Source organism: Medicago sativa, chromosome 1 (assembly GCF_051527215.1).
Source record: "Medicago sativa cultivar Bolivia chromosome 1, Bolivia_mono, whole genome shotgun sequence".
Taxonomy (NCBI): domain Eukaryota; kingdom Viridiplantae; phylum Streptophyta; class Magnoliopsida; order Fabales; family Fabaceae; genus Medicago; species Medicago sativa.
In genome coordinates this window covers 33,378,338-33,404,092 of record NC_140749.1, presented here as the reverse complement: position 1 = coordinate 33,404,092, position 25,755 = coordinate 33,378,338, and the positions used below count along the sequence as shown (strand labels likewise).

General features: G+C 33.6%; 2 long non-coding RNA genes, 1 other non-coding gene and 1 pseudogene across 4 annotated transcripts; 2 read left to right on the top strand and 2 right to left on the bottom strand.

The window, feature by feature from the left end:
- Nucleotides 1-4,027: 4,027 nt before the first annotated feature.
- On the top strand, nt 4,028-4,101 carry TRNAI-AAU (transfer RNA isoleucine (anticodon AAU)). Its single transcript has one exon. It is a non-coding gene; the product is annotated as a tRNA-Ile (tRNA).
- A 13,540-nt stretch (nt 4,102-17,641) lies between these two features.
- LOC146954453 (uncharacterized) lies at nt 17,642-18,118 on the top strand. Its single transcript, XR_015032997.1, has 2 exons — nt 17,642-17,733; nt 17,820-18,118. It is a non-coding gene; the product is annotated as an uncharacterized LOC146954453 (long non-coding RNA).
- A 1,348-nt stretch (nt 18,119-19,466) lies between these two features.
- Nucleotides 19,467-20,363, bottom strand: LOC146954452 (agamous-like MADS-box protein AGL29 pseudogene; annotated as a pseudogene).
- An 824-nt stretch (nt 20,364-21,187) lies between these two features.
- Nucleotides 21,188-24,821, bottom strand: LOC146954451 (uncharacterized). Of its 2 annotated transcripts, XR_015013308.1 has the most exons (4): nt 24,544-24,821; nt 24,416-24,442; nt 24,192-24,234; nt 21,188-22,381 (listed from the first exon to the last, which is right to left on the bottom strand). It is a non-coding gene; the product is annotated as an uncharacterized LOC146954451 (long non-coding RNA). The 2 variants fall into 2 exon arrangements; XR_015013310.1 differs by lacking the exon at nt 24,416-24,442.
- Nucleotides 24,822-25,755: the final 934 nt, after the last annotated feature.

Below are 25,755 nucleotides of genomic sequence, written 5' to 3'. Positions count from 1 at the left end.
AGAGAACACAAAGGGTAGAGAGCGGCTTTGAATATTGTCTTTGTGAATAGAGTATTATCTATTGTAAAGGGGAACTCTTGGTGGACAGATTATCTCTTATTCTATCATATTTTTAAATAAAGTGTTCTTTCTATTCCATTCAATTCTTGTGGTCGAATAATCTCAGAGCTAACTTCTCAATTGAATCGTGAAGATAAATTTGGGACAGTATTACATTAAATACATTATGATCTTAACACAAAAACTAAAGTTGGCCACACCCTTATGTTGGAACTTGTGTTGGGGGTCTGCTGCAATAACTTGACCAAGAAGATGATGAAGATGACTATGATGAAGTGTGCACATAAATTCCAAAGATTTGTTGTATATCTTGATTGTTGGGAAGATGCTGCTGTACTTGAAACCTGAAAAGATTAATGGTTATGCATGCAAACTCAAAGCGTATGGGGTTGCCATACTAACCTTTAGGTTCGATTCGCCCCCACCAATAACTGTATATTGGATGCAATAAGGAATGACCGACGAATCCCCTTCAGGATACTATGAGTTCCTTGACGTGTATTGCACAACCACACCAAGCGTATCTCCTAACAGTATTTTACAGATTTATGGTTCCAGCAATTCACTCATGCATTAGAGAATTGATGGATGATTTAGAGTAAGAGAATGATGGAGAATTATGTTGTTGTTCTTTTTTTGTGTGTCCAACTAATGCCTAAATGCCAAGCATTTATAGTGCATTATATGACCCTTCATATGAGAGAAAACACCCCTTTGATTTGAAACAATGTTATGGTTCATTAAACATCCCTTTGTCAAAGGTTATAATCATATACATTTGAATCAATGCAAATGTTCATTAAGCATCTCTTTGCGAAAAGTTCCAATGTATATGAATGATTCCCATGAAGAGTTACAACTTTTGATTTAAAGTGATTCCATTATTTTGGAAATCACCAACAATCCCCCACCATTTTCAAAATACTAAATCACATAAATCCGGAAATTCCATGCCTTCAGATAATGGTATCTCGCGATTTGAACCATTACTTAGTAAGTTAAGTTTTCGCTCATTCCCAAATAGTATGGTAGGCAAGCTTTGAACCAACTATTCATTAGAACAAGTGTGCATAACTTACACATAGAATCTCGGTACCATTGATAAAGAGACTTGTAAGATGACACATTAAGAAGGCCTTGTGTCATATATCCCTTTTCATGAGAATTTACGAGTCAACCCCTTGAACTCCGTGAAGCGGCCAAACTTCATTCTCACATAGGTAGACTATATCGGGAATGCCCCATAAGTATGCATTCCAGCAAATATATGCTATATGTCCATTAAGAGGAAAACCTCATCCTACCCTTTTTCTTCTTATGGTCCAAGTACTTTTGCCCCTTGGGATGTTATCTATTGTCAAGTACTTCAATTACTCTAATAGTGTACTTTCACCATTGAACCCAAGACTTGATGCTACTCAAGTGTGGGTTGAGTTTCCACCATTGGTAATCAATTAGATTTGGGTTTGTACCACATCCCTAATAATGTCTTCAATGTATTCAACATCATTTCCAAAGACATCATTCCTTGTCAATCATTTCGTCAAATAATTGCAAGATTTTCTTTTAACTTTTATAAACTTTGAATATTCAATTCTTCACATAGATTTTGTATTCTCATAGCTATGTCTATGGATCAACTTATATACTCTTGATAGTATTCACCAACTATCATCAAACCATGACACGCTTTTGTCAATTGAGTATATTGTAATAATGCACAAACTTTTATGTCATTACACCTTTGCTATAACAATATTTAACATGCATTTCAATTTGAACTTCAACTTTTCTTTTATATCTAGCCAAGATATATCATACATTGAATGCATTAAACATACATAGCAAAATAAAACTTGATCATAAAAGAATGTCATAACTAAACTTCATAAAATGGGATTAAACATGCAAGTTATACACTCCACATAAAATTAAATATAACACAAACATTTTGATTTTAGTTATCATATAACTAATACATATATCATAAATTCATTGTGTTAAATTCAAGTTTATGTTTTAATATGTTCAATACTAAATTTCAATAAATAATGACATAAAAGAATAAACAATGAACCAAAATCATTAATATTTTCTATGACTTTCTTCCATGAACATATATCAACTTACAATAATTCAAAACATACCCAAATTATATTAATATCATGATAAACAAGAAATTAACCATTACTTTTCATATTATCATGTACATATAATATCAACACAATATTAATGATAATAATTTCTTACACAAAGTAAATAATATCATTAATGCAACCATTTGATATTTTGACAATTTATCTACACTACTTTCATAAATAAAATAGTGTTTAAACATTATTAACATATTACTATACTCATCAAAATTCATATACTTGAACAATTTCTAAATCATGTATATATATGTCACCACATGTTAAATCTAACATATTCATATTTACTTAGATACTATACACATGCATTTAGAACACTAAATATTTCATAATAGATAATCACTTATATGCACATTATCTCATGTTCAAATTCACATCAAACAGATTTCAAACGATAAATTTCATACATATCAAAATTTATCATGCATATATTATCTACAACCACATGTAAATTTAACATAAACACATCACATATGAAATATTTATCCATAAATTTCCACGACATATATTCATAAATGGAATTTGTTTACCGTTCACCGTAGTCATGGATGAAAATGTAAGCTTTCATCTCTCCCAAAAATTGCAGCCTTTAATCACAAGTAAATCATAAATCGAACCTAAAGATTGTTGGAACTTGTGTTGGGGGTCTACTGCAATAACTTGACCGAGAAGATGATGAAGATGAATACGATGAAGTGTGTACCTAAATTCCAAAGATTGTTGTACATCTTGATTGTTGGGAAGAGGCTGCTGCACTTGAAACCTGAAAAGTTTAATAGTTATGCATGTAAACTCAAAGCGTATGGGGTTGCCATACTAACCTTTAGGTTCGATTCGCCCCCACCAATAACCGTATATTGGATGCAATAAGGAATGACCGGCGAATCCCCTTCAGGATACTATGAGTTCCTTGACGTGTATTGCACAACCACACCAAGCGTATCTCCTAACAGTATTTTACAGATTTATGGTTCCAGCAATTCACTCATGCATTAGAGAATTGATGGATGATTTAGAGTAAGAGAATGATGGAGAATTATGTTGTTGTTCTTTTTTTGTGTGTCCAACTAATGCCCAATTGCCAAGCATTTATAGTGCATTATATGACCCTTCATATGAGAGAAAACACCCCTTTGATTTGAAACAATGTTATGGTTCATTAAACATCCCTTTGTCAAAGGTTATAATCATATACACTTGAATCAATGCAAAGGTTCATTAAGCACCCTTTTGCCAAAGGTTATAATCATATACATTTGAATCAATGCAAATGTTCATTAAGCATCTCTTTGCGAAAAGTTCCAATGTATATGAATGATTCCCATGAAGAGTTACAACTTTTGATTTAAAGTGATTCCATCATTTTGGAAATCACCAACACCTTATTCAGCCAGTCTCTTTACAGCCGAGTTCAATTTAGAGCAACTTTTTCCATATTACATTTATCAATTTTTTACTGTTAATAGAACTGACAGTGTCTTATATATATTAATAGAATAGCTATCATCTAAAAGAGTAAAACTTAATACAAGATATATTTTTTGTCATTTCCTCGTATCATACCTTCCATCCATGCCAAGAATTATGACTGTATTCTTTTGTTGACCAAAAGCAACTGTGTACTAAGTGCCCTCATGCAAGTGTAACCGACCAACTGACCACTTTGAATTGAATTGACAATTATTTCTCTTTGTAACAGGAAAAAAATAATCATAAATCAGCATCACCAAACACATTCTTGGTTAGCAAATACAAAGAAATACTCAAGTTGACATAAAAAATCATATTCTATATCAGAAAACAGCTAATGTCATGGCCCATTAGCTCAGTTGGTTAGAGCGTCGTGCTAATAACGCGAAGGTCGCAGGTTCGAAACCTGCATGGGCCAATCTCAATATTTTTTCATATTTTCATCATTTTTAATTTAATTTGAAAAATAAAATAAAAATGTATGCATGGGCCAATCTCAATATTTTTTCATATTTTCATCATTTTTAATTTAATTTGAAAAATAAAATAAAAATGTAAAAAATACGCCGTTGCTGGGGATTGAACCCGGGTCACCCGCGTGACAGGCGGGAATACTTACCACTATACTACAACGACTTGGTGTTAATATTGCCGTGTATTCTATGTTTAACCTATGAATAAATTGTTTAACTCTAACACCAATACTCGCATGCTTTCAAGGGTGAATCATGTAATGAATTTATTTTTATCAATCCAAGTAAATTAAATAGTAAAATTGGCCTGCATCTTTGGATCAACATTAATTTATATAGTTGCAAGATGTAAAGAAAGATAAAAAAAAAATGATGGAAGTTAGGCGATTTGGTTTCTATCAGTTCATTAAGATTAGATAATTTTAAGACATAGAAAATGTTAACATATGTACTCATAGATTATTCGTTAATGAGATCTTTATGCCGACAACAAGAATTCAACTTCTTTTCAACCGGGTTTACCTCCTTTGTTCAAGTTGTGATCGCATTTATTTACAATTTTTGTAGAGAATTTGAGTTTTGTTACTAGTTGAATACATCTTAATGCATAGCTGCCAATTATGGCCAAATGAGTTTTGTTGGAATATTTGAAGAACATGATGCAGTCCTACATATTTTTGTAATTTAATCTATATATTTCAGTTTTGTGTATATATAGCTTGTTGATTATAATCAATCAAAACCCAAATTAAGCATCTGAATTGTAGCAACATTCTTGGTTCTTTCTATGCCTTTATCCTTCATGATATTATCTTCGTCGCGATTAGTAATTTGTTTGAAAGAATGAGAGCAAATCCAATTTTGGTCAAGTTCAAGGAAATAATTTAATATGCATTTAAGAAAAGAATACGTGGTTGTGCCGCAAACATTCAAATAAGCTTTTCATTCTAGTTAACTTTTGAAATATTCTAGTTAACTTTTATTAACATATGTGTCCCGTAAGTGTAGCTCAGTTGGTAGCTACCAGGGACAATGTTTGCAGGGGCCGGGGTTCGAACCCCAGACTCTCCAAAGTGTGTGATCTAGCCACTAGGCTATTGAACCAAAAAAAAAAAAAACTTTTATATTGAACCGTTTTATACTGAACAAAAAAAAAACTTATTAACATATCTAAGTTTTTTTTTTTTGTTCAATATAAAAGTTATTTTTTTTTTTGTAGAAGTAAATAATAAAAATTAGTACTATTCCAGAGATGGTCTAAAATAACTTTCTTATCACCAAGTTATTTCTAATGATGTAAAATACTAATATATTTTTCGTGTGCAAAATAAAAATAATTTGAAATCAAATCATTGAGTTTAAGTGATTAATGATGAGTTTCATTAAAAGATGAATCATTTGATAGAACCCGAGTTCGATCCAAGTGTAGAACAATTCTTGATCAAACTTTATCCCGACCGAATTTTGAATTATTAGAGTCCCTTTCAATCGGATGGTTAATTAAAAATTAAGGTCATATCCAAAATATTTATTAAAATCCAAATTAATATATACTATATAATTGATAGGGAAGAAATTTACATTAGATGTTTTTAAAGGATGGAATTGATATTTCATAAAATTAATTTGAGTGTTTGACGATGAAAACAAAAGTATAAGCAAACCCACTTGGGTTGGTCTGGTGGTATTGGCTTGGGATCTGGGAGTGTGCTCCTACTCGAGGTCTCAGGTTCGATTCTCTCCGGTGTCAATTTGGGTGGGCTAATTTAGCTTCTTAAAAAAAACAAAAGTATAAGAAAAATTGTTTAGTTATCTAAGTAAAATTGAATGTTCTCGGACCAGTTACGGGCTAATTTAGCTTCTTAAAAAAAACAAAAGTATAAGCTTCTTAAAAAAAACAAAAGTATAAGAAAAATTGTATAGTTATCTAAGTAAAATTGAATGTTCTCGGACCAGTTACCTTTTAGCTTCTTCAAAAAAAAAAACAAAAGTATAAGAAAAATTGTACAGTTATCTAAGTAAAATTGAATGTTCTCGGACCAGTTACCTTTTAATGGGAAGCTCCTATGATTGAATGTTCTCGGACCAGTTACCTTTTAGCTTCTTCAAAAAAAAAAAAAACAAAAGTATAAGAAAAATTGTACAGTTATCTAAGTAAAATTGAATGTTCTCGGACCAGTTACCTTTTAATGGGAAGCTCCTATGATATTTTTAGAATCATGGTTTTAGGACTGTGTTTTGAGAAATACGATTATAATTGCGACGATTTAGGTGCATATAGTATGTGATCACGATTTACGATTAAGGAGCGTTATTTGTTAGATGGAGTTGCTCCTATGAAAAGGTCACCATTAGGAGGAGGGAACTATCAATGAGATGTAAGCTCCCTCATTGTAAAATATTTTACGTTTTTGTTTTGAGTCGAGAGAAAAGAGCTATCTGTTAGATGAAGCTACCACTAAGGGAAATGATGCTCTTAGGAGAAAAGAGTTTTCAGCGGGATGGAGTTAACTCTTGGTTCACTCATTTTGATTATTTTCACTATATTGAGTTTCCTATAGTCTCTTTATAGACTTTTATTATAATTTTCATCATTATTTTCTTTACAGGCTGGTAATCTTATTTTCACCTGTTTACGATATTGAATTTTCTTATGAAATATTCTTATTTGATTGGAAATATTTACAAATGTGTGAATTTTCATGCGTACAAACGATTGCCGAAGAATTGAACTTTATACGGTTTCTTGTTTTTTAAATTGATATTAGATTTGGAAAAGTCAATTATTTGTGCATTTGTGTGTTTCCCTTCTAGTTGGTGGTGGTCGTTGTCTCCTCACTAAGTCCTGGTGACTTAGTCTTTTTTTTTTTTAATAATTAATTAGTAGGTAGTTAATTAGGGTTGAGTAATTTGGTAGTAAGTGGCCCATTACGATTAAATAATGAGAGGTCCATTAGGTTATATACTAGAAAGTTATCTTTATTTGTATATAAGGAGGAGTTCTTATGAGTTTTAGAGCATGACGGAATAAATGCTCGCTCAAACATTCTGTCGAAATTGGCAAGCACAAGGACGAAACATGTGAGCAAAATAGTCATACAAGAAGTCCTCAAAGAACCAATCATTTAGAGGCACAAAGGACAATTGATGAGCATAAATGAGATATAAGAGGTCCTAGATTTGAGGACTCTGATAATTCGCTAAATCATGAGTAGCGAACTCCATTCGGATCCTCTCGAAGCATCAAAGTTGAAAAGGAAAGCTTGCTCTTATTGTGCGTTACGTTGTGGAAGGGACCCTCCACAAACGAGGTTTCGCTACCCCATTAATCAAGTGTCTTTACCATATTGAAACCCAAGAGTTTCTCTAAGAGATTCACAAGGGTATTTGCGGCCAGCACCTAGGCCCTAACATGATACTTTAGGCCTACTATGTTGAACGACACTAAGGAGTACGTGTTGAGATGCAAAAAATGCCAGAAACATGGGGGCATGCACATAGCTCCCTCTACCGAGATAACAACGCTCGTTGCACCATGGCCTTTCGATTGTTGGGGAATCGACCTATTAGGGTCATTTCTCAAAGGAACATGACAAGTCAAATATTTGGTAGTTGTGGTGAATTATTCGACCAAGTGGGTAGAGGCAGAAGCTCTCGCAAAAATCACAGCGAAAAACGTACTCCATTTCTTCAAAAGAAACATCCTTGCTCGGTTCAGGGTTCCAACCCTTGTGATCTCGGACAATGACATTCGATTCAATAATCGAAAATCCCAAGATTACTTGAGAAATCTGAACATCAAACACAACTTCAACTCCGTCAAACATCCCAGACAAACAGGCAAGCAGAATATACTAACTGAGTTATCCTTTGCAGAATACAACGACAGTTAGAAGATGCTAAAGGAAACTACGCTGAGGAGCTTCATACAGTATTATGTGCATATCACACCACTCCTCATTCGGCCACCAACGAATCATCCTTTCGTCTCACATACGGAACAAAGTCCGTCATTCCTATAGAGATGAATGAGCTCAATTGGTGAACAGAGGCATCAACTAACTTCCGAGCAAATGGTGGTTAAAACCTTGTTTAAAATTATATTACATATAAGCTTATTTAAATCATTAATTGTATCTATGTTTAGAGACTAATAAACTTATAAACCAATATTATTAAACTAATTTTGAGATTTAATACAATATTTTAGAGAATTTTTTTTTTGAAGACACGAAAATGGATTATATATTAACCACGGCGATAGGCATTCCTCAGCACAAGGTGTACCAAGGAATCCACCCCAAGAAACAAAATGTCACTACAAAGTATATATACAACAAAGGTTAGTCGAGACCCAAACACAACAAAGGGTCCGACCACCATCTCTGAGAACCGTACACAAATGAAACATTATTAGCTTTCAGCCACCAATACGAATGGAACTTTACTTTGTCTAAAAGCTTAAAAATAGGAGTTTGTACGTTATTGAAGTGCATGTTGTTACGTTCGTTCCATATTAGCCAAACTCCAAGAAGCCAAATCATTTGGAGAAAATACATGTGCTTCTTGGAATAACCTGTATAATTAATAAATTGGATAAAATGCTCTCTAATAATGAGAGGATCAACACCAGACACCCCAATCCATGATATGATATGCTGCCATAAAGAACCAAATTCCTTGCAATGAATAAACAGATGGGACGCTAATTCATCGATACCACATCCAGACACGCAACTAATAGCTTCGACCTGTAGTAACCCGCGACGTTGCAAGTTGATTTTTGTAGGTAGCCTGTCCTTCATCAACCTCCAAGCCACCATGGAAACCTTCAGGGGAAAATGCTTATGCCAGACAAGCTCTCTCGTAGCATCAACATCAAAGTTAGAAACCAGAGTAGTCAGAATATGATATGCACCATTCACAGTATAACCATCCTGAATGTCCAGATCCCACTGCCACCTGTCAGAAACATAAGGCTGCACAAAGACATTATCCAATAAATCCTTACACTCCCGTAACAACATCTCCTCCCACGTCCACAACCTTCTCCTCCACCTCCACGCATCACCTCCCTCGTCCCACCCACGCACCCACATGTCTGACACCGAGCATAACTTATCAGACGCTAAATCAAACAGTCTGGCAAACCTCCTACACAACGGTGTATCTCCTATCCACCTATCATACCAAAACAGAGTATTTGTCCCATCCCCTATGACCTTCGACACTCTCTCCGCGAACCAGTCATTCTCACTATCACCTACCCCATCCCTAATCTTCGCTATCTCCCTCCACCAAGAAGAAACACTCCGGCCCCCAACCGCCAACCTCCCTGCCTCCTCACCATATCTCGCCACCAACACCCTATACCATAGCCCACCTCTATCCACTAACAACCTCCAGCACCATTTCCCTAATAAAGCTAAGTTAAACTCCTTCAACTGCCGCACCCCCAAACCTCCGTGCTCCTTTTGTAAACAAACAGAGCTCCAAGCAATCCAGGAAATTTTCCTGTTATCCTCACTCCCTCCCCAAATTTTTTTTTTTAAAAAATAGATTTAATGGAAGAGATTATACCTGACGGAGCTTTGAAAAAAGAAAGAGCATAGACAGGAATTGAGGCCAGGACAGAATTGAGAAGGACTACCCGTCCCCCGATAGATAAGAATCGACTTTGCCACCCCGATAATCTAGATTTAATAGCAGACACCACATGTTCCCAAAATGCTAGCCTCCGCGGATCCCCTCCAATTGATAAACAAAGATACAAGAACGGGATTTTACCAACTTTACAATGAAGGATGGAGGCCGCCTCCGTCAACCATGAGTCACTAATATTAATACCAACCAGAAGACTTTTATGAAAATTTACTTTCAGACCTGACATATCCGCAAACAAAGTCAACACCGCCCGTAACGTTCTCACATTGGCCCAACTCTTCTTCCCTATTAACAACGTATCATCAGCAAACTGCATGTGGGAAATTCTTACCGCATTTGAGTTACTGACCCCATACCTTGCATACAAGTTATTATCAACCACCGCCTTCATCATAACATTCAGGCCGTCTGCTGCTAACAAGAAGAGGAAAGGAGAAAGAGGGTCTCCTTAACGCAGCCCTCTTTTCAATGGAAATTCGCATGTAGGGCTTCCATTAACTAGAATTAAAGCAGTGGCAGTAGTCACACACTCTTTGATCCACTTTCTCCATAACACCGGGAAAGCCATCTTCCGCGTTACCTCATCTAAATACCCCCAATCCACCGAGTCATAGGCTTTTTCAAAATTAACTTTAAAAAGCATCAACTCCTTTTTCGACTTACGGGCCTCATCAACCACCTCATTTGCAATTAAAATACCATCAAAATTCTGTTTATTTTTCACGAAAGTTGTCTGCGACTCGGACACTACCCTTCCAATAACTGATCTCAACCGACTGGCCAACACTTTTGACAAAATTTTATACAGACAATTAACCAAAGATATAGGACGGAAATCATTTACTTTCTGGGGGCTATCCACCTTCGGAATAAGAACTATAAACATTGAGTTAATTCCTCTTGTCAATTTACCATTCCGATGGAAGTCTGATATAAAACGCATAACATCACTTTTTAACTCTCCCCAAAACTCCTTGATGAAACCAAAATGCACACCATCTGGCCCAGGACTTTTATAACTGTCGCAATCCCAGACTGCTGCTTTGACTTCACCCTCTGAAAATGGTTTCACAAGACCACTACCCTCCGCATAAGAAAGAGTATTAAAATTCAAGTTTCCGACCCCAGGCCTTTGAACATGCTGCGCCTCATAATGGTCCCTAAAATGAGAAAATACTGCGTCCCGAATAGGCTGCACACCTTCCATGAGATTACCATTCACCACCATAGAAACAATTGCATTTCTTCTTCGGCGACTAGATACAACAAAGTGAAAATATTTTGAGTTTGCGTCGCCATCTTTTAACCAAAGAAGTCTTGACTGTTGCCAACTGATACTTGTACTAACACGTGACAGAAAATGAATATCATGTGTAACACCATTTAATTCCTCAATTTCTGCCACTGACAACCCATCTTCCTCCCCTTTTTCATCCAACTGTTCTAGCCGATTTTTTAATACATCAATCTTTCCGGGAATATTCTTAATGTGAACTGAGTGCCACTCCTTCAAAGCTTGCTTAATCAATTTTAATTTTTCTCTAATAACAAAACCGCCCCACCCCTCAATCTGGTATGAGTGCCATTTTTCTTTCACAAACTGTTTGTAACCTGGTACCTCTTGCCAACATTTCAACATTCTAGACGGACGGGGTCCCCAATTTTTCTCATCAACAGATAACTGAAGAGGACAATGATCAGAGAGGCCCCGTAGTAGAGCCACCTGAAAACAATTTGGCCAATGCAGACACCACTCTTCTAAAAGGAAAAATCGATCTAACCTGCTCATAGATATGCCATCCCCTTTATACCATGTATATCGACGACCACACAACGACAAATCAATCAACCCATTGTCTTCAATAAACATGCTGAAATGAGGAGTTACCGGAACAACATTTCCCTTTCTAAGAGATCGACGTTCCTCCGGAGTCCGAACCGCATTAAAGTCCCCACACACAGACCTTCTCGCCCCTTAACATCTGAAGTTTTGTTAACACCGACGCCCATAACTCCTGGTTCACCCGAGATTCACAAGGTGCATAAATATTAAACAAATAAAACACCTCATTCGTCCGTAAAAATCTGCCATGAATTTGTAACCCATGTTCGAAACTGACTGATGACCACACCTCTACTTCCAAAGTATCCCACAATGTCAACAACCCCCCCGATGCTCCAGCTGACGGCCAGTAAGAATATGCATGATTCAAATCACCCTACAACGACATACTCAAAAAATCATCACACTCTGCTTGCTTAGTCTCTTGTAAACATAAAATGAAAGGTTTTTTCTCTTCCACCAAATTTCTCACCTCCTTCCTCTTCTCAACTCCCCCTAACCCCCTCACGTTCCATGTAATCAACTTCATTACACACACTATCCCCACCTAACTCCACCACCACACCCAACCTCCTAAACTTCCCCATCCACCACGTGAACTCCCTCCACCACCGGCATCAAAACAGGCCCATTTTTTACAACTTTAGGACGAGATAACACACTGAATTTATTCTGATTGTTTTCTTTGAAAGATACACCAATAACATCCCCTATACCCTTAATGTACTCCGCCTTCACCTCCTCATTACCCCCATAATACCACCCAATTTTGCCATTCCTTTTTCACTGAAGCCATAGAAGAAGATTCATTATTTGTACCTTGACTATCCTCCTCCAACAATCTTGTAACTCTCTCCCTTTGCCGTCGCCGATTTCGAATTTTCTATTTCAGCACCTTCATAACTTTAGAGTCACGTGAAACCTTCATAACTTCTGCTCTATCCTTACTCGGTAGCATGGCAACCTTTTTCAATGTGAGCACCGGATGTCGAAGCACACCCCCCGCCTTCTTTTTGTTTGCATTGTCTTTACCACCTGTCTCCTTCGCGACCTTCTTAATAAGCTTATTTTTAGATGAGATGAGTCCAATATCGCCTTTCTGAATATTTTGTAACCAATCAACGCTTCATGGTCCTGACTGTGATGATGTAACCTCAACATTAGAACAAGAAACAGGTTTAAGTCTTCGTTTTCTAGACCCCCCAGCGTTGACAATATGCCTCAACGTCATTTCATGATTTTTGACTCCTCCGTCGGCTGACTTAACTCCGCTACCCTCTCTGAAAAATGGCACGCTACTGCTCTTGTCATGCCCATAATCTACCTCGGCTTCCAAACTCACCCTTTGACCTTCGACAGGCTTAGGAGCATGCCCATGACAGTCAGGCCCTTCAGAAAAATGGTCGACACCCATATTCCCCTCAATAGGTTCCGGAACCTCCCTGTCTTCCTTATCCAACACGTCCGCCACATTGCTAAGAACCTCGTCTTCGTCAACTAACTCTTGCACAATTTTATCTGCCAGATTCTAAACATTTTTATTAAAATCACAATCATCATGCATATCTACATTTTCGTGGGACGGTGAAACTGAATTATCTTCCTCATCATACAGACATACATCATCATCAATGTTAAAGCCCCATTCTTCTACCATTTTAATGACCACCAATTCACCGTCGACAATAACAGTTACAGACTCATTCACCACATCTAGATACAAAGTTGAGATAAGCACTCTGGCATAATCAAACCGCTCTCGATTCGGAGAACAAGTGCCAGTTCGCAAAAACCTGCCACATTCTAGAACACATAGCTTGAAAAAATTCTCATTCCAAGCATGTAACGGGATCCCATACAACCGAATCCATGCCCCTCTCTGAAAAGGTATCACCTCTTTTTTCCATCGAACCATAATAGAGATTATTAAACTTATAAATCAAAATAGGTGTTTGTTTCTTCACGTTTTAGGTCTATAAATAAAATTTCAATCAAATAAATTATTGGCACAAGATTTCTAAAATCCTATCTTAGAGATTAGTCAATAGTTTGACGTCTATTCCTTAAACATCTTATTAACTCTGTTCCTAATTATAAGATCCTTTTGAATTTTTATTTTGTCCCTTTTTATAAGTTTTCTTTGCAATTTTCAACTACATTTATTATTTCTTTGTCTACATACCTTTATTTATTATACATTTATTTCTTCAATCAGCAATAAATAACATGTTGAAAATATAAACTAACTCTCTTGCTTTAGAATAAAATCGTAAAAACAACAGTGATTACAAACAACTTTAATACAAACTAGATTGAAGACCTGTGCGCCGCACAGGTCCTATTGACTAAAATAGTCATCGACGAGGTATACAGTAATAAAAAATTGCAGTGAAATTTATCAAATAATAAAAATTTATTAGATTAGTGATATCATGACGACATTTATATAGTTCAAAAATCGTACTTTTTACAAATTCTTTTTTTGTTTGTCTAATACCTTTGGGGATTATATATAGTATCTGTATGAAATGGTTGATTCAACTTCTATCATTGTTAATGTATCAATTTTGTCTAGACTTTTATTTGTATCCCATTCAACAATTGATTCATTCATTATGTTAGATTAACACATCATCACTTTCAACTCATGCAAGCTACATAAATTTCTTAAGAGATTCATTTTTCTGGTCCCTAGTTTTTTAGTGAGAGAAACTTCACATTCTCTCTAAGTTTTCTTCCTCTTTCACTCATCGAGGAGGGGTGATTTTAGGTCAATTTTTGACCTAGAATCACCCCATCTGCATCTTTTTTCCCTTTCTTTCAATCTAAATAAGTGATTTCCACATATTAGGTTTTTCTTTCGCGTTTTTTTGTGATTTTGTCGTGTTAGTGCGACGTTGTGTTGTTCGTCGTCTTGTGCGGCGTTGTTTGATTTCGCATCTTTTGTTGTGCGGTGTTCGTTTGGTTCATATTGAAATATCAGCTTCAGACAATCACAAATTCAATCAATGATTTGGGCATCAACATTGGAGATCCAGAAGCATGAGTATTCTGGTGATTTAGATTTTACCATATTATTTGTAGGCAACTTGCCGTTGTATGCTATTAACTTGGGTGCTGTGAGTTTGTTCACAGATTCACCCTTTATGATTTTAGCGATATTGATCATGTTATTGTCTCTGATGTATTCTATCAATTTGAATTAATGAATATCCTTTTGTTTTCGTCAAAAAAAAAAAAAAAGGTTAGATTAACATTAAACTAGAATAAAAATTTAAAGCACTATTAAAAGCAATTAGACTTTTTCATGTGATAATGCTAGGAAAGTTACTCTTTCGCAAAAAAAAAAAAAATATACAACATTTTTTTAAAGTAAAATATATAGAACATATCAATGAAACTTTTTAAAACAACTTTTATGGAAAAATCTCATCTAAAAATTGATTTTTAATTAAATATTATTTCTTCTGTAAGCTTTAAAAAAATAATCAATTGTTATTGAACTGCAATATATTCCTCAATTGTTATTAAATTAACCATAGATGATTCGGTACAATATAGAACATAGCGCATAAAAGCTCAAGCTCCGACTCTTATATAGTCTCATTACGACCAACAAAATAAAATGGCACCATTAGGCACCCTATTATACTAATACATGACCCAAAGAGCTACTTACATTGTTACATTACACATTAATTTATCAAAAGTAACATTATACCAAATTAACATTATACTTATTTTACAATTGGACAAATTTATAATAGTAACCAATTCAGATTTCCATTCCAGTACATACATGCTTATATCAATTCTATAAATTAAAACTGATTGGTTACCTTTAGTTTGGACAAATTTTAAACTATGGCAGGTTTATACCTTTGTTAATAGTTTGGTTGAGCAATCAAAACCGATTGCTTGCAAGTAAGTTAGAACAGTTAAATCAAACCTTATTACTTGATATCTTGAAAGCTTATTTACTTTGGTATAGTGTAACATTTGTTAATACCTTTAGCCATAAATCTTCAACATATGTAATATAAGATGGTTCACTCTTAAATATAATGAAAAGAGTTATGACCCAGTCTTTCAATGTTCCTATCGATAGCAGAGCTGAAAAATTGCAGCTTAAAGTTTTTTTTCTTAGAAACTGCAGATTAATGTTTTAAGTTGAAGATTGTTATCTTCGACTTTGTTATATATAAGTTGAAGATTATTAACCGGAATTCACATAGGAAAATGCTACTTCTCAAGAAAAATAGCTTCAAGAATTTTTCAAGAAATAGTTGGCAAATTTTAATTGGATGATTTATTTGTCCACTTCCTATTTTTCAGCCACACCTCCTTGAATTGTGGCAAATAGTGCATTGTGATTGGCTATTCTTTATTCTTGAAGAATTCTTGATGTTATTTTTCTAGAGATATAGCATTGCTCGTTGACATAACTAAATTAAAATCAGCATCACATAGCATATGAATTCAAACCAAAACAACAAAATGACATATATGCCATTGTTTTGAAACAAAAATAAGAAACAAAATGGGTTTTTTTCAGGCTACTTCTGGTTGAACAAAGCCATCCCTCTTCCAGGCTTCTGTTGCTAAAACATGCCCATCTTCATCTCAGAAAACCGCACCCAACCCCCCAGGTATTTTCCTGTTGCAAATTTGCATATGAGTTTGCTTTAATCCAGCCCCTAACTGGTTTTTTTCCATCGCAAATTCAGAGGATTTCGCTGATTAATTTGGTGACTGTGAACAGGGAATGCACGGTTAGGTCTCATATCAGAGGGGCAGAATGTTCAGGAACATCAATCGGAAACTAATAACACTTTTAAAAGGAGAGAGAGCCAAGGGAGAACAAAGAAATTGCAATAATAAGTAAAACCAAAAAAAAAAAAAAAACAAACACGTAATCAGTAAAAACAAATTGCAATAATCATTAAAAACAAACAAAAACAAATCACGATGAAATAGGGAGTGAGAAAGAACAAAGCCTCGTGGGAAATAATAAACAGGAATGCAATTAGCTTGTTAAGAACCTCAGAATCAGGGTTTTTGATCAAAGGACCAATTAGGGAATGGTAGGCAAGCAGGGTTTGAATGTTACGGCCAACCATATGCAAGTTGGAGATATATGAGAGAGTGGAAATTGAAGGGTGAAGCTGCAGAATGATTGGAAACGTATATATTTACCAAAGGGATGCATTTATTTTTGGTGATATCGTATACTCCCTCTGGTCACATTTATAAGCAAAAAAGAACTTTTAAGGTTCATTGAATACATAATGTATTTGGTCTATATATAGACCAAATACATTAAATATTGAATGAATCTAAAAAGTACTTTTTAGCTTATAAATGTGACCGGAGGGAGTACATTTTTTTGGTGAAATACCCAAGGGATGCATAAAGCCTTGCGTTGGAAACTGACACATTTAATCAGATGCACACTTATTTTTCTGCATGGGTTATACCAAAGGTTTAGTTATAGCAACCATATGGATTTTTTGAAATTGAAATAATCTTGCATTAACTCAGTAGTGTAATAGGCCATGTGAAGGAAATACAACCAATCAATTTTTGAAATTCAAATTGACAATAGAATAGGAGGGAAATACATTAGGGTTATGTGCATTAGCAATTAATGACAGATTAGTAGAGGGAAAAATTGGGTTTAGTGCTTGCAAGACCTAATAAGCATTTAGAGTAAGGGATATCTAACTTTCTTAATTCAATGATTTGGCATACTACCTCCGTCCATATATATATATATATATATATATATATATATATATATATATATATATATATATATATATATAGAGTTAGGATCCGTTGACACCAGGTGTCAACGAATTCGTTGACACCAAATCTCAACCGTTCAATCTAATTAATCTAATGGTTGAGAATATGGAAACTAAAGATTTAAATGTGTGTGTATCATGTGATAATAATTTGTTGTTTTAATTAATCACTGAAAACACTCCAACAAAAACATAACGCTTAATTCCCTGAACGTCTTCCCTGTCGGTCTATTGTTATTGAGCGCACAAGAATAAAGAATGAAGTAAGGACCACAACATTAAGTCTTTGAAACTTAATTTAGTCCCTAATTGAATTTCAATTGAAATTTTGTTTCTTGATACTACATAGGGGGATTTTTGTCACCATGTATTGGAGTTTCTCGCAAAGGGCAATAAAAGTGAATCTGAAGCAGCATGCTCACACATATGTATACTGAAATAAATCCCACAAGACATGGTGTAAGCAATTGGAATTAGAAATAAACCCCTATCAAGTGTATCCACCAACAACAACAATTCATATTATTTTGTATTGATTATTTTGTAGACGTAATCAATTGAACAATCAGTTGATGAAAAAATTATGATATGAGATGGGATTCCACTATTTTGATTCAATGAATTAATTTATTTAAGTTTTATTGGTGACGATGAGAACTGATCATGGATGAAAAATGGATCAAAATAATGTGTGAAATTGATTTGTAATTGCAAAAGGAAATTAGGTTAAGCATATTTCTACTTTAATCTTTGTTTGAATTCATCTACGCCACTAATTGAATAGTGGGCTTTTAATTTCTAGGAGCGTCACATTAGATTGATGAAGGAGATGACAGTGCAGGTATACACAATGGAGAAGGAGATGATACACTGATACTGATATTGCAGATAGAACCATAGAATGAAGAGGGTGAGGGTTCACGTGCACACTTTAAGTGAGTTAATGAGAGCCTTTAGATTAAATAAAATTGATGGTTGAGATTTGGTGTCAACGAATTCATTGACACCAGGTGTCAACGGATCCTGACTCATATATATATATATATATATATATATATATATATATATATATATATATATATATATATATATATATGTGATTGCTAACTTACTCCCACAAAAAAATATGAAGAAGTAAGTTAGCATACCTACTCCACTTGCTTTTTACTAAAACCCCAATTATATCTGTTTCCTTAATACTTGCTTTGTAAATTGTATTTTATTTTATTTTTTTATTTTTTTAAACAAGAGCATGTTTCCTTAACATTTGTTGTGTAAATGGACGGAGATAGATAGTGTGAATATCAGAACAAAAACAAAAAGTATGAGTATCATGTTTTTTTCCTCGCTAATTGCTATTACTTAGGGAGATGCTTAAACTTTTATCATATTTTATATGTTAAATTTGTATAATCAGCCATGACTTCTTTGTATGTCTTGAATAAATTCTATTTTTTGAAAAAGAAATGGAAAAAAATTACAATTAAAAATTTTACTTATTCAGATTACTATAACTAGCTTATAATTAAAAAATTTACTATAAATATTTTTGTTAAAAAATTGAATAAATTATTATCTTTAATGTCATAACAAATGACTCTGTCACAATTGGGATTATATAAGACTGACTTTTTTTTGTCCAAATTCAATACAAAGTTTATCTATCACAATTGTTTTTTTTAAAAGATATCTGCAATAAAATGTATATTTTTTAATAAAAAATTGAAAGGATACACTAGTCGAGTATTTACAATAAAAAAAATCTACCAAGTTAAAATCAGCCGATAAAAAACAAGCAATGAGATAAGTGATAAGAGTGAGCAAAAGGGAAGTGACAATGAAGAATAACAAATCTGATGATGTTCATACAAATTGACATCCCACTTTTACACAAAAAATATTTTAAATATGTTCCACAACTTGTTTTTTTCTAGATTTAAATTAAGATCTTATCCTATACTTAATGATTCGACACAACTTATTTACAAATCGATAATGAGACGTCAAGTTTAAAACTAGGATTCTTTAATTTAAAAGAAAAGTTTAAAACTATGATAAATACAAATATTTCTAATATTCTCAAGTACAAAGTTCATTTCTACTACTAAAAAAACGAATGACAAAGGAAAAAACTTTATTCACCATTCTTGCTATTTTCTTCCATGTCTCTTTTAAACGGTGTTGGATGTGCGCAACAAGGCTCAGAGAGTCATGAGAACATAAACTATTCATAAAAAAGCGAAACATAAATTAAATTAAAATTATCTTTCCTGGTATTAAGCATCAATTTTTTCTTCTTTTCCTTTTTGTAGATTTCGCTTTTATTCCCACCACTGGTTCCTCGGCAAGAAGCATCATATACTCTGATATTTCAATATCACTAAGACGTAATTTGACCCAATCTTGAAGCTCTTTGTATGAATCTCTCAATTCTTTAAGCTCAGAGAGCTTTGTCACATCATTTTCCTTCAGAATCTCATCATGATTCTCGGCTTGCTTTTCACCTTCTCGAATTTGTGTCAGTATTTCAGCAAGTTCTAGATTTAATTTTTCCATCTTGGGAGCATCAGAAGATGGGTTTCCTTGGGAATCGCTTGCATCAGCCTCTTGCTGGAGATACTTGGCTGCAACAACGTCAACACCTGGGTGGCCAAAAGAGTAAGGTCTATCACCGGGAGAGAACACAACAATAGCGACTTCTGCTCCGCACAAAATGGACAATTCATTTGCTTTCTTGAATAAGCCCGTTCGACGCTTTGAGAATGTAACTTGCCTCGTGTTGGGATCTTTCACGATCTCAATCTCAATTTTGCGACGACCCATGATTCCTTCACCTGCTTCACGCAAGACCTACTAAAAAAAAGAACCCAAGTTTACAGGCGAAGATTGATTATAAAATGTTGGGTGTATATGTTACCCTACTCCCCTATTTATGTATACATTCTAGAAAAAGGTTCATTGTTTCTAATATTGATTTTAAAATATCTCATTTTTCAATTATGGACATTATTATCACTAATATAGAAATATTTTATTATCATTCTAATTTTACAAAATTGCCCCTAAATGTTTTGGGATTGTAATATTTTATTTATTTTTAATTCAACTGATAACTAAAAAAGTAAACATCCCATCAAAAAAAAAAAACCTAAAAAAGTAAACATATTGGGTTCATTGGAAGTAATATAAATCTTATCTTTATTTGATATTATTATTATTATAGTAATATGATACATATAGAAGGACTTTATTGCGAATCGTATCACAGCTAGCGCCAACTTATATCTCAAGTCGTTTTCTAAGCAAAGTGCTCATACGATGGAATCGTTTTAGACTGACTTAATTAATTACTAGAACTTTTACCCGTGCTACCGCCCGGGTCATAAACAATGGAGAAGGTAATATAACATCAACAATATTTTAGGCAATAAAAAGAAATATTATTCTGAACAGTTTCCATGAATTAAGCAATAAAAAAATTAGAACACATTGAAAAACTACTATGCTATATAAATATAAGCAACAAACGGTCAACAAAGATAAATTTAATCCATGCCAATTGAAGATGTATTTTGACATCTTTTGTTGGATTTATGCATAGGAGAAGTGTGAACCATAATGATTAATAAGCAAGAGAGCTCACATGTAACTCTTAAAAGGATTTCGGCCTAAACAAAGGAGGGATGTTGATGCCAATTGAACATGTTTGCTTGCCAATTTGCTGAGAAAAATAAATGTATTATTATATATTAGGTAATATTACAAATGTTACATTGGCATATTAGCCTCTTTCTGATTCACTTCGGCACACTAATATCATAAGATCAGATATCATCCCTTGATCATAAACATGCTGGGTGAAAAATGCTACATAAAGTCTTGTTAGATCTCTTGCCAAATTCATCAAGTATAGAGTAAAGAGTTGGCTTTCAGAGGGTTGAGTGCCTCAATTCTAAGCTTCATGGCATAGAAAATAGAAATACATTAGTAACATAGTTATCCAAGAAAATACATCAGTTTGGAAAACATGTTACTAACGTAAGCACAAACCCAACCTGCAGTCTATTACAACAAAAATGAAAATGTGAACACCCACAATAACTCAATTTCCCTAAACCTTGAACTTGGATGAACTATTAACAAACTAAAATTTTTGAATTAAACTTTCTTTCAGTTTTGCATTGAACATTAATTAGCAGCTAATACTCCTGAGCAGTGGAGGAGCACCCAATATGAGCCATCATAGATCAAATAACAAATTCATCCTTTGTTTTTAAGTCTCTAAACTTGACATGAAGGCATTCAACCCAATGTTGATGTGTCTCACTTTGAACTTGAGTGCCTCAGCTGCAATATCAAAGGTTGAGGGATGTTTAGAATAAATACACCAGAGCAAAAATGTACCTAAAACAAACAATTCAATTCATAAATACTAAGCATAAAGATGGTTGTTAAATGTTCACCCAAAAATAGATGATTGTTGAATGAAAATGCACCACCATACATTGTTTACAAAAAAAATAATGTTTAAACTTGAACTACAAAACTTAAAACAATGTGGAACCAAACTTTTTTTTATATGAAGATCTTAGTTGCAATTGGAAGTATTCTAAAAATAAAGCTTCAAACTATTTGAGTTAGTTTAATATAAAGAGTAAGTTTGACAATCTAGATACTGATCTCAAACTTAATACTCCTCTAACTGTATGAAAGTTTCTCTTGCATACCATGTGGTTGTCCTTATTAGAGTCTCGTCATTTTCTGTTTTAATTAGAGACACATGTGGCTGCCCTTATTGCAGTTTCCACCCGAACTAAATGTAAGTTCCTCTTGCATAACATGTGGATCTAATTTTATCCTTGCAGCACCTTATGATCATGAGATTCGGCAGCAGCAAAATATGGCGACAGACTGAAAACAAAAAATGCAATCAGTTAAAACCGATCTAAGAGATAAATTAATAAGACTTACAGTGTATCACAGCAAATAGAGCACACAAATAATTTTAGTTAGAACCATATAAATTTTGATTTGATACTAATTAGAACCTTCTGGAAAACATTTGAGCGCATCTTGTTTCCCGTTGAGTATAAGAATTTTTATCAGTCTCAAAAAGAGTCTTATTTGTTCATAAAAAGCTACACACTATTGTTCTCTAAGCAAATTCACAATCCTGTAATACATGAGGTGCTTGTATTGTTTTAAAAATTCAAAACAAATATAAACCTTGACACAAAGCACTCATTTAGATGAAACTAAGAAAAATTAGGTAATTAACATGTAAAAGGTGGAGTATGAAGTAAAGACGAAAGGTTAGGCAATCATCCTTGCAACTGCCATAAAGAAAGATTAGGCAATTAGCATTTTGGACATAAAAAGAAATAGCCATTCAGTATCAATTGAATGAAAACAACTTTGTATTTGCAGCGCACGCCAACCTCAAAGGTTACAATACTACAATCTATCACTCAGAATCCTTGCCAATCCCAAAATATATTTACCACACAACAATTTATAATTACAAAAAACTTTTCAACAACAACATGTTTTACCTATAAAAAAATCTAAATTAACGTTAATGCAAATGAAACAGGACAAAATCAGATTTGTTAAAATCTAGAACAAAACTCAATTTTTTTGACAACATCATCTTCCACCAATAAAATTAAGTCTGCATACATTTATTTACAACATATCCATGTTAAATAAGAAACATTTTTGTCATAAAAGACTTGTGTAACTAACGATTATGAATAGCCATAAACATAAAAAAAAAAAAAAAAAAAAAAACCACACAATATAGTAAACCAAATGTTACTCACTACCCAAATACATAAAATGATGTAAGAACAACAATGTCTCAAAATTTAGTGGAAATGATAGTTCTAGAAGTTCAAATAAGTAGCATCAATTAATAATCTGTTGAAACTATTCTAAAAAGAATTGCAATTAAATTAGATGAATTGAAGCAAAACATATACAACTTTAGGAAGAAAAAAAAAATTGCAATTAATAATCTTTTTTAATTACAGTCAAAACAAATTGCTTCAAGGCCTTCAATGTTATCTTTTCTATTGTACACAGACTAAGTACTAAATTAAACTGAACATTAAACACGATGAGTATAAGTTTACCAATAGAGCAACTCAAGTAGGAGCCATCAATAATTCACCAAAAGCATCTCTTAAAACAGAATAGAATCACAGTATGTGAAAATAGCATGATAAGAAAAAGAGAAAAAAAAATCAGAAAACATAAATAAAACAAATAATTAAATGCAAATCTGAAAATATATACATCAACCAATCTTTTCACATATGAAAAAGTTAATGTGATTAAAGTAATCTATTATAGTTGAATAAAATGAACAAAAGAAACAGGAACATGTGGCCAAATTCATGAAGAAGTGAGACATATTTAACTTCTATTTTGTCTACAAATTCATACAAACAAAAAGATAAAATCTAACAATGTAAATATCAGTTCTTAATTCTCTTAGCCTTAAAAATAGAAGAACTAACAAACTGATAACAACTAAAGCTCTCCTAAAACAAACCTTGAAATACAAATGTAAAATATACAAACAATACAAACATAAGAAAAGAGGTTGAAGTTGAATAAAATGAAATCAACTTTGTGTCAGACAATTATGCAAACACCTTGTACTCACAAAATTGAAAATGTTAGAACAGAGAGCATTTGTCTGGAAAAAAACATGTACCTCAAACCACTGCAAATGGTGAGAAATCTATGTTATTGCCTTCCTGTCACAAAATTGAACAATGATATTAAAATTTGGTATGCAGACATTGTTATTGAAGTTTAAAATCAACTCAAAACTCACTACCAATAAGGAAAATTCCAAATAAAAAATAAAAAAAATTAATAGAACATCTAAAATCATAAATGAAAATTTAGAGAAGAATGCAGGAGTGTATATGGTACCTTATAGACCCAATTTTGTTTTTCGAACTGTAACAAAAACAAACCAGAGAGACAGATTAGTTCTATAATCTTAACATAACATTAGATCAGGAATTAAAAAAACGAAAAAATGCATTTGGAATTCTTACTTCCGCCGCTTGTCATATTGCTTCGTCATTCTTTCCCGTCGCAAGGTTTGTCTATTGAGTTGGTGAAATGCAGCAATCTAAAAATTTATGTGGAAAGGAATCAATGAAGAGAGAGTATGAGAGATTTAGAGAGGAAACAAAATTCAAGAAGATGAAAATGAATGAGAATCAATATTGAGAGAGGGATAGGCTCTGTCCCGGAGAGAGAAGGTATAGTTTGAATTTTTTTCTTGGAAAGTGAGAAGGATGAATACACGTTTCCAAGATGAGAAGGATGAATACACGTTGACCAAACCCATTATTGGAAAACTGATGGAAATAAAGGGTTTGTTATTTACCATGCAAACCATCAGAAAGATTCGATCAACGGTCAAGAATGTTTGGAGCCAAAACCATTTAGGTTTAGGGTTTGCAAAATCATTAGCAATGTTAACAAAGATTAGATATAAGTATGATATTTAACTTTTTTAAAATAAAATCAAACTTTTTTCATGAAGAAAAACCGGATAACCTCTAAACAACACAGTGAGTGCCCGTTTGGTTCAGCTTTGAATATAATTGATTCTGAGAGAATTGATTCTGATAGAATTGATTCTGACAGAATTGATTCTGAGAGAATTGATTTATGTTTGGATACAATTATGTAGAATTGATTAAACAAAATGATTTATGTTTGGATGCAATTATGTAGAATTGCTTTTGAATGTATAATTACTAAAATAGACATAGCTAAAGGAGAATTGATAAAGAATGAGAATTGATAAAGGGCAATAAAGTAAAATAACGTGTTGTAATAATAAAATATACAAACTCATACACGTTGTTCAAGGAGAATTGATTCTAGAAAAGCTAGAAGCTAGGATTTGTAGCTTCATGGAGAATTGCTTTTGGAGGACAAAAGCAATTCTGAAAAGCTGAACCAAACACGTTGTTTTTGGCTATAATTGCTTTTGGCACTGTAGAGAATTGATTTTGGGCTAGAATTGCTTCTCAGAAGCCAAACCAAACAGACCCTGAAACAAACTAGCAATTCACTTGGAAAACGAGTACGAGGTATATATATCACCTAAACAAACAACAATACAAAAATGGGTTCTAACTACAAGGTTCCAAGCCAACACCACTAGGCCAACCCTAAACTTTTTTTTTTAAAAAAATTAACATTTTAATTGATGTATTTTGATAGTTTTACTTTTTTAAAAAAATTATAAT